The 9,052-nt window shown below is 42.2% G+C and overlaps 1 long non-coding RNA gene across 1 annotated transcript in view; it reads left to right on the forward strand.

Annotated features, from left to right (window-relative positions):
- LOC146867200 (uncharacterized) overlaps positions 1 to 9,052 on the forward strand; it is a 79,447-nt gene that overhangs the window by 55,853 nt on the left and 14,542 nt on the right. The window contains exon 3 of the long non-coding RNA XR_014961096.1: positions 2,640 to 2,766. This is a non-coding gene — a long non-coding RNA (uncharacterized LOC146867200). The remainder of the gene's footprint in view (positions 1 to 2,639; positions 2,767 to 9,052) is intronic.

Below are 9,052 nucleotides of genomic sequence, written 5' to 3' on the forward strand. Positions count from 1 at the left end.
CTCCTTGCGGACCTTTAAACTTCTTTATTCAGACTCTTCTTTGCCACCTCTGTGGGTAGCACAACTACAGGGGCCTCCCTATTTCCAAAAATAGGGAAGAGATTATTTCCATTTCTCTCATTAGAGGTGGGAGAATTCAAGTTCAGTGTTGGACCATGCCTCGACATAAAGAGCTTCCTCTCTTCGTCTTTTAATATGCACTGAGGTGGGCCAGCCTGCGGGGTTGAATCCTTACAACAGTGGATGGGAACAACATCCTCCCTATGATGCTCACTTGGAGAAGGGCTGAGAGGATCAAGCTCAAATTGACCTTTATTCACCACATCACAAACTTTGGCAAAAGTGGATGTGTCCTTTTCTGCCAAGGTCCTTTTGTTCAAATCATAAACTTTGTTAAAAACAAAAGCAAGGCCAGAATATGATCAGAATTGTTCACCAATTTTTCCATTGGTGGCAAGATCAAAGACAGGTTTCTTTCTAAGCAACAAAGTGATTCAGACAACAAATCCTTACCACAATAGGTATTACAATAAGAATGTGAACTCTGGCATAAATCTGGAGAGTTAGACATCCTTAAGTTAGTTGTAGAATTTCCACTGGGAGTACTGATAAAAAGCTGCAACTTAGGAGGGGGCCTGAGGGGGTACTAATTGTATTTTCCACAGGGAGCTGAGATGACAAAGTGCCAGAGGATGCACTAAATAATCTAGCCGTATTAGAAGCAATAGCAACTTCAATGTCGGGCAGCATATAGTCTTCAAAAAGAGAAGCTTTTTCCCCAATTGGCGAGATTAGCTGAACCAAATGCGTTTTTGAATTATTATCCACTATGGATTTATTAGGCCTAGTGGGAGATTTGGCCTCTACCAACGCCTTTGTGAATGATTCTGGGTGTCCTTCTATCAATGCCAATTTATTTGGACCCACTTCCCTTTTGGGTAAATCCATTGACCTTTCCCAATACTTTTGAAAAGACATTTATGTAACGAATAAATTACATCCTGAATACCTTGTATTATGTACATGGAGAAATTGAGCAAATCAGCTGATGGATCCAAAATCTTTACAAGATTGCCTTGGAGTTTGTACCCTAATACATGCTGTCGATTCTTAGCTACATATATTTTACCCAAAATCGAGGAACTGGTCTGTAATGGCCATACCATTTAAAGGCACAAACACTGTGCATGTAGTGTACATTTCATACTACTTGCCAGGCTACACTACACCGAGTTAACAGCTGAGTCATGAATAGATTTTGCTCTGATAACCTGTTGTAAGCTTGGATTCCTGTTGTATATAGTAATTTGTAACGTGGATACCTATCAACGGCGAAGATGTAATGCACGTTCCACTCTGTCGCTCCTTCTGTCTTATGTTCAAGAATTAATGTTACAAAAAGTACTGATTTATACTGCATTGTACATGACACCTTTGTAACAGATTCTTGTAATTCCAGAAAGTGGATAAATGCGCCTGTAATGATTGTAAACCTTATGTTTGATGCTTCTCATAAAAATCAATAAATACATTAAAAAAATATATATATATTTTACCAGAAATCGTACAACCCTTATATGTAAAGGCAGCAACAAAATATTCCAAAGGCCTATGGATGAACTTTCCATAACCATATTCTTTACTGTCAGTTTATTCAAAATTTCTGTCTTTTCAATGTTTCTTGAAATATACATCAGATATAAGCATAAATGGTAATCGATAATCAACCAACATTACAGTTTTGATTCTGTCATTCATGATGTCACAGTTAGGAGGTTTACTAGGATTCATATACATTAAAAAAGTACTGTTGTGAAGTGGCGGAGCCTTTTGAACATCACTGTCAACAACTATAATAGTATTGCTTTATTAATTTTTGTCATTTTGGTTTTCACATTGATTTAGTGAATGGAATTTATATTATGTAACAATTTAAAAACACTACCAAAGTGTCCCACTTTTTCACATTTAAAACACTCTAGTCATTCATGAACACGGTGACTTAATTTAAGTGTAATCCACCACCACATCTTAAACATTTTTCCATAGGACTTTCCTTTGCATTTTTGGTTTGTTCATTTCATATTTGTTGTTATTGCAAATCATGGCAATATCACCATGTATGTCCTTTTCCTCAATCAATAATTTGGAAGATCTGAAGGATCCTTCAATCCCTTCGGCAATTTCGATAACTTCAGATAAAAGTGGATTTCTGTGTCTGAGTAAACAATCTTGATTTTTTATTGTAACAATGAATTATAAACTGATCCTGGATATATTGCTCAGTGATCAAGCTAAATTCACAATTTGCTGCTGAAAGGCATAAAAAAGCAACATAATTCTCTATATTCTCAGATGGTAATTGTTGCCTTGAATAAAAATTGAAATGTTTCATCACCGCATGCTGTTTCTTCTAAAAAGTGTAATTTAGGTCTCGTCAGAACCCCTGTAAATTAAGCATAATTTTGAGCAAAGTCAACTTGTGCAGGAGCAATAGGAGGTAAAGTATCAAATATTTCTTGAGCCTCCATGCCACTGGCATTTAACAACAAATCTTATTTCCTAACATGTAAAATAGTAAGCATCAATTGCCACCTTACAGTTATTAAATAATCCTAACGATTTGGTCTACTTCATAGGTTGGTCACCCGGTTTATTTATCATTTGGGGAGGAGGAGGAGAAAACTGCTGCATGGTAGTGAATACTAGAGGAACAGATGGATTCAATTTTCAATTTTAAACCTGAAGAAAGTTAAATGAAACAAGGTACAATGAATTACTTATTTTGAAATAAAGTACCTGGTTTACTGATGGTTAGTGCCGATCAAGCGTGACTATGTCAGCAAATGTCTTTCTTTTCTTTTTATAACCAATTTTATTGATTTTAGTGAAAAAGTGGACTTTCTTAAGAAGAAACTGGCGTAAAACAGTAGGATAAAAACATTAAAAACTAAAAGATAAATGCTCTTGTAAATGTTTAAAATGGCAGCACATAAACAAAGTAGGTTCTGGATGCCTCACTCACTTGCTTTGGACCAATGGATGTTTGTGAAAGATAAAGAGTGTTGCATGCAAACATTTTTGAGCCGGGTGGCTCACAGTAGGAACATTCATTAAGCGCTGCGGAATGATGTACAGCCGGATCAGATGTCCCTGACAGTCGGGAGCAAGGAGCAAAAAGAAATAACTTTTAAATATCACCAAAGAGCAGTGCTCAATAGATAATGCACAAAATCCTAACAATAATGTCACAAACTGGTTGGATCTACAGTGATAAATTCCAGTATAACTTCAAAAGCAGAAAATCTAAAATAGTTGCCTCTCTGCCGGGGTCCTCCAGAACGGTTGGGGCCAGATCACCTGGCTCCAATTTGAAGTAGGACCGAGGAGATATTCGAGTTAATGTCGCCAGGTTTATTCGAAAAGAAGTCTCCAGAGACAGAGAGATGTTCCTAGCTCACAGGATAGACAGTAACAGACTCCAGGTAAGAATGTAAACAAGTCTGGAATCAGGCATGTCTCGAGAAGCAGAACATAACAGGTAAGAATGTAAACAAGACTGGAATCAGAACAGAATTCAAAGAAAAGCAAGTGCACGAATTACAAAACACATTTTCTTCTGCTCTCTCACTCTGAAGTGTCTTCTTTCTAAAAAAGCAGTAAATGACGAGGAAAACATAAAGGACAAATACAATTACCCTTCCTTTGATATTGTGTATCTAGAACATTCCAAGCAGCTGATTAAAATATGGACAATATAGACAAACCAAAACTTCTCATTGGAAGAAGGGGCAAAGCATAGTTATAAAGTCATAAATATTTCTGCAGCTGCTCAGTTCTGAGCTAGCGACAATGTATTAGGTGGGTTGAAACACCCCTTATCATCCCCATTGTCTTCCTCAGCCCTCTTGTTAAATCCAAACATCCATGATTTGTTATTGTTATCAGAACTTATAAAACGCACTGTGACCCTACGGGTATCCTGACGCTAAGCTACGTGTGCCCTGCCGATCCCAGGTGCTAAAAGAGGGACAAAATTCCAGTAAGAATGGAAGAACTAGCGTTATACTCTGGGAAATAGCCAGGTCTTTAATTTCTTCCTAAACTGCAGCAGGTTTTCCATCGGTCTAAGGTCGGTTGGAAGCTTATTCCAGAGCGGTGCCGCTGCAATACTAAAAGCCCTTCCGCCTGATTTTTTTCTTCTGAACCTGGGCACTCTCACCAGTTTAGCTAAGTAGGAATGGCAACTGCGGGAGGGGGCATACCATTCAAATTTGTTCTGCAATGGTTTGGGCCCAAGGCCGTGCAGGGCTTTAAAAACAATACAGAGTGACTTAAATTATTGTATCCTCTGTAGTACTGGAAGCCAGTGGAGCTCCCAAAGGGCCTGAGAAGCTGATGAGCGTCGTGGTCTCGCTAGAGCTAGCTTGGTCACCATTATCTGGATCCTCTGGAGTCTCCTAGTCTAATACCTTGGGGACTCCAGCAGCAAAGCGTTGCAATAGTACAGTCAGCTCAGGATGACACTCCTAACTATCAGTGCTCTGGCCTGTGTTGGCAAAAGCGGAAGAACCTTCCGAAGCACTCTAATAAGGGAGAAGCAGCTCCCGACCGTTTTGTTCACTTGAGTCTCTAGACTCAACTTGTTATCGAGACTAACTCCCAGGTTACGCACCGTCTCAGAGGGTACCAGTGGTGCAGCCGTAGAAATAGGCCAGAACCCCATTGGAAGTACAGACGGAACTTTCCCAGCTGCACAGCACAAGATCTCTGTCTTATCGCCATTGAATTGTAAATAGTTATTTTTTAACCATTGTGCAGTGTCCTGCATACAGGCATGGACATTTTCCATTGATATGGAGTTGTTTCCATCCAATGACAAGATTAGCTGTGTGTCATCTGCATAGTTAACAAGATCAATAATATGTGACTTAATAACAGCAATCAGCGGGCTTATACATGCACTGAACAAAATTGGGCTAACCGCGGACCCCTGAGGGACCCCATACTGGATATTGGTGAATTCTGATTGGTAGGGGGGGAAGAACTACTGCCTGTCGTCTGTTAGCCAAGTAAGACTGAAACCACTTGAATGCAGTACCCTCCAACCCAACTCCTGCAAGCTTAGCCAGTAAGACCTCGTGGTCAACCGGATCGCATTCGAAGATTGTCCAGAGCGGTCACTAAGGCAGTCTCTGTCCCGTGTCCTGGACGGAAGCCGAATTGCACGTTCTCTAGTTTGTTGTTAGCTTCTAAAAACTGGGAGAGTGCCCTACTAACCAGTCGCTCTTTGATCTTCACCGGGTAGGGTAGAAGGGAAAGGGGTCTATAATTTTTGGGGCATGCTGGATCAAGTGTGGCTTTTTTCAAAAGTGGTGTTACTATTGCTTGTTTCCAGCAGGTCGGTACTATCCCACTACTCAAAGATTGGCTGCAGATCAGTCGGAGTATCGGGAAAAGTTCTAAGCCATTTCCTTTCCATATATTATGTGGTAGTGGATCCAAAGGAGAGCCCGAGGAGACACTAAGGGCTACTTTGTTGAAATCCTCCTCGGAAGGTATCTCGAAATGACCTAGAGTGCCGGAATGAACCATCCCTACCTGCTCCTCCTCCTGATTTGGTGATGGTCTCCTGGCCTCTTTGTTACCTGTATTCCCCACTTGCAGCCCATTGATGATTTTACTAATCTTATCCTCAGAGAAAGCAGCTAGACTATCACAGAGATCTTGTGTAGGATGAATCTCATTTTTTGTACAATCAGGATTGGCGATGTCATTCACTATTTTGAAGATACTCCTAGTACTATTGGGTGACTTCAGAATGGTATCTGCAAAGTACTCCGCTTTTGCTATGGAAATTTCTTTCTTATAGTTAGCTTTTGTCGCCTTCCAGGCGTTTTTTTCCTCATCTACATAGGCCTTCCTCCACTTCCGCTCAGCCTGCTTACAGCCCTTTTTCAAATTTCTTAGTTTTTCGTTGTACCACGGGGTTGAGGTTCTACCTGATTTTTTAAACGTTTTTCAGAGGGGATATCTGATCAAACCTAGTGCTACTCTGGTCACAGAAAAAAGCATAATTCTCATCCACCTGTTTGTGTGCATCAACAGATCCATTAGTGAGGAGTACAGGGGATAATATTGCCCTTTCTAAAAATCCATTCCAGTCCCTACCTTGATAGTTCTTTGTCACATTATTGGTTGAGATGTTCACCCTAGGGTCATACAGCCGGAATTTAATCAGATAATGGTCAGATCAGATTCAAAAATAGGATTATGCTGTTCCTCAATGTCAGTGTATAAGAGTCAGGGAGACCGGAACCAACTATACCCCAGCCAGGGTTTAGAGCTGGGAATCCATATATTGGATTGTAATGCACTCACACACCCTTTCAGGTGTCATGCTTCATCATCTGGGCTGCTCCTCGTCGGGCCGGCGGTGCAATACCCAACGGGCTCCCTGTAGTATGGGCACTTTATCAGAGGTCTTTTATCCAATACCCGTATGGTGAAGTGCGGGTGTGGGGCCAGAACTGTGTAGATGTAGGAAGGTGATTAAAATAGGGTTCAGAGTACCTAGAAAGACAAACTTTATTCTGGGGGTCTCCTACCCTAAGTAAAAGCAAACAACAAGGCTCTCACCCAAGCTTAATGTCTCGGATTAGAGTGTCCTTATTGAAAAAACGCAGGTCAACATGTTTCTCGCTCTAAGTGTATTCTACTTGCGATTCTTCAGGACCGGAGAGGTGAGACTATCTACACTAAAATTTGTGACATGGAATTTTCCTCACAACTAATGTCTTATTATTAGTATACCTGTTTGGACATGGATCTACTCAATTCTGTAGACTAACCAGGCTTCAACAGTACCCGGTAGGTCACGCATAAGGCTTTGCTCCTATGTATACCTGAGGTTCAGCTTATTGTGCATCGGCTACGACCTACCCACTCCTACCGGGTCCCGGTGGCCGTTGGGTATTGCACCGCCGGCCCGACGAGGAGCAGCCTAGATGATGAAGCATGACACCCGAAAGGGTGTGTGAGGGCATTACAATCCAATATATGAATTCCCAACTCTAAATCCTGGCTGGGGTATAGTTGGTTCCTCGCTCCCTGACTCTTATACACTGACATTGAGGAACAGCATAATCCTATTTTTGAATCTTGACCCTGGGGCCTTTGTGCTGGACCTCCTACTCTCCTCCTGTCCCTTTATTTGTATACAAATGGTCAGACCAGCCCACAGGCAGGACATTTTCCATTCCTATGCCATTTTTTCAGGAGAAAATTAAGTCCAATACATGGCCTTCCCTATGCGTTGACTCTATGACCCATTGTTGCAGATTTAGGTTCTCACAGGTCGGGAGGAGACTTTTATAGCCTGAGTCCAAGCTTCCATTAGGCCACAAATTAAAGTTCCCCAAAATCAGTAGGCTAGTGTGGGTAAGCGCCATATTACTGAAAACATCAGTTAACTCCTGCTGATGTTGTGAACTGGCTGCCCCAGGAGGCCTATAACAAACTATGCTTGTCAGCGCATGTCCTTTAAGGTCTTTGAGCACAAATCCTAGTAGTTCAGTGCCCTCCACCTCATCAATATCCCTTGAGGTGATGTCCCATTTCTCTTTAAAAATAATCCCAACCCCGCCTCCTCTACCGCTCAGTCGTGGCTTATGAAATGCTTTATATCCCGGTGGGCAAGTCAGCCCCAGCTCTAGATCGGACCCAGGGTGCGTCCATGTCTCAGTCATAAAAAGAGCATCCATATCATGTGTTTCCAGCAATATTTGGATCTCCAAATAGTGCTTTGGCAAGGATCTAACATTGAGCAGGCCACACATAAGGGTATTCCCTCTTGCTACGTCCGCTACCGGTCCAACCATCTCTGCCGGTTTGTACTCTCCGGCCGCACCTCCCATCTCACCTATGGCCCGTAGTAGTTTGCTCGTATATCGATAACCGACGTTGGCCGCATTATTAAATTATTAATTCCAAATCAGGCAGCATGGCTGGCGCTGTGTGCGACCGGTGCACGGATGGGCATGCCTTTGGCGCACCTTCAGCGCGCCACCAGCGCGCCCTCTGCGTGGTCACGCCACCGTGATTTTTATACCCAAGGAAGAAGAAACTAGAGCGCTGACCCAAAAGCACAGCGGGCCCGCTCTAACAGGCGGACACCGCAGTGTCAGAACAGATGACCGTAAAAACTGATAAAACAGGTATATTTTAAAAGAAGTTCTAAAAACAGTTCCCAATTTAATTTTAGTGGTTACATAATTGGGGTATCGTGGCCTCTCGTGCCCATGCCCATGCCCTTGATGCAATATTTATAGCTACGCCCCTTCAGGAATCTGACATATCCGTTCACTTGAGCGGTGAGATATGACGGGAGGGTGGCTTAGTAGTTACCCTGTAGTCTTTCGTGAGCTCCTCCTTAGTTCAACATTCGAAACACTCCTGGATTCTCAAGGCTCGCGTGCATTAGCAGACCTATCAACCTGACAGCACACATCTGATGGTCATACCCCACCTAAAGATTCCACACTGAAGGGGCAATTTGTCATGTACCCTCAGGTGATGAAAGAGTGGTCTCCCCACACATACACACACAAACCAAGGATATGTGCACACAAGTTGGAACTCTTGGTGTTCTCCCAATGGGTGGCAATCTCCCTTTGATACTCCATACGCACCCATGTCTAAACAAACAAGCATTTGCAATGCAATAGGTCTCTCATTTGCGAATGTCTGAGCTATTGGCATTGTAAATGACAATGCCTTTTATTTGTATGTTTTGAAAACTGCAAGTGGTGCGTAAACACGCACTTTGTACTTATAGTCGTTGCTTACGAGAAGCAAGGCTGGCAGTAAAAGAGGCGCAGTTACTGACAGCCTTGCTTCTCGCAAGCAAGGACTATAAGTACAAAGTGTGTGTTTACGCGCCGCTTACAGGTTTTCAAAACACTTAAATAAAAGGCATTGTCATTTACAATGCCAATAGCTCAAACTCTTGCAGATGCGAGACCTATTGCATTGCAGATGCTTGTTTATTGAT

Source organism: Triturus cristatus, chromosome 1_2 (genome assembly GCF_964204655.1).
Source record: "Triturus cristatus chromosome 1_2, aTriCri1.1, whole genome shotgun sequence".
Taxonomy (NCBI): domain Eukaryota; kingdom Metazoa; phylum Chordata; class Amphibia; order Caudata; family Salamandridae; genus Triturus; species Triturus cristatus.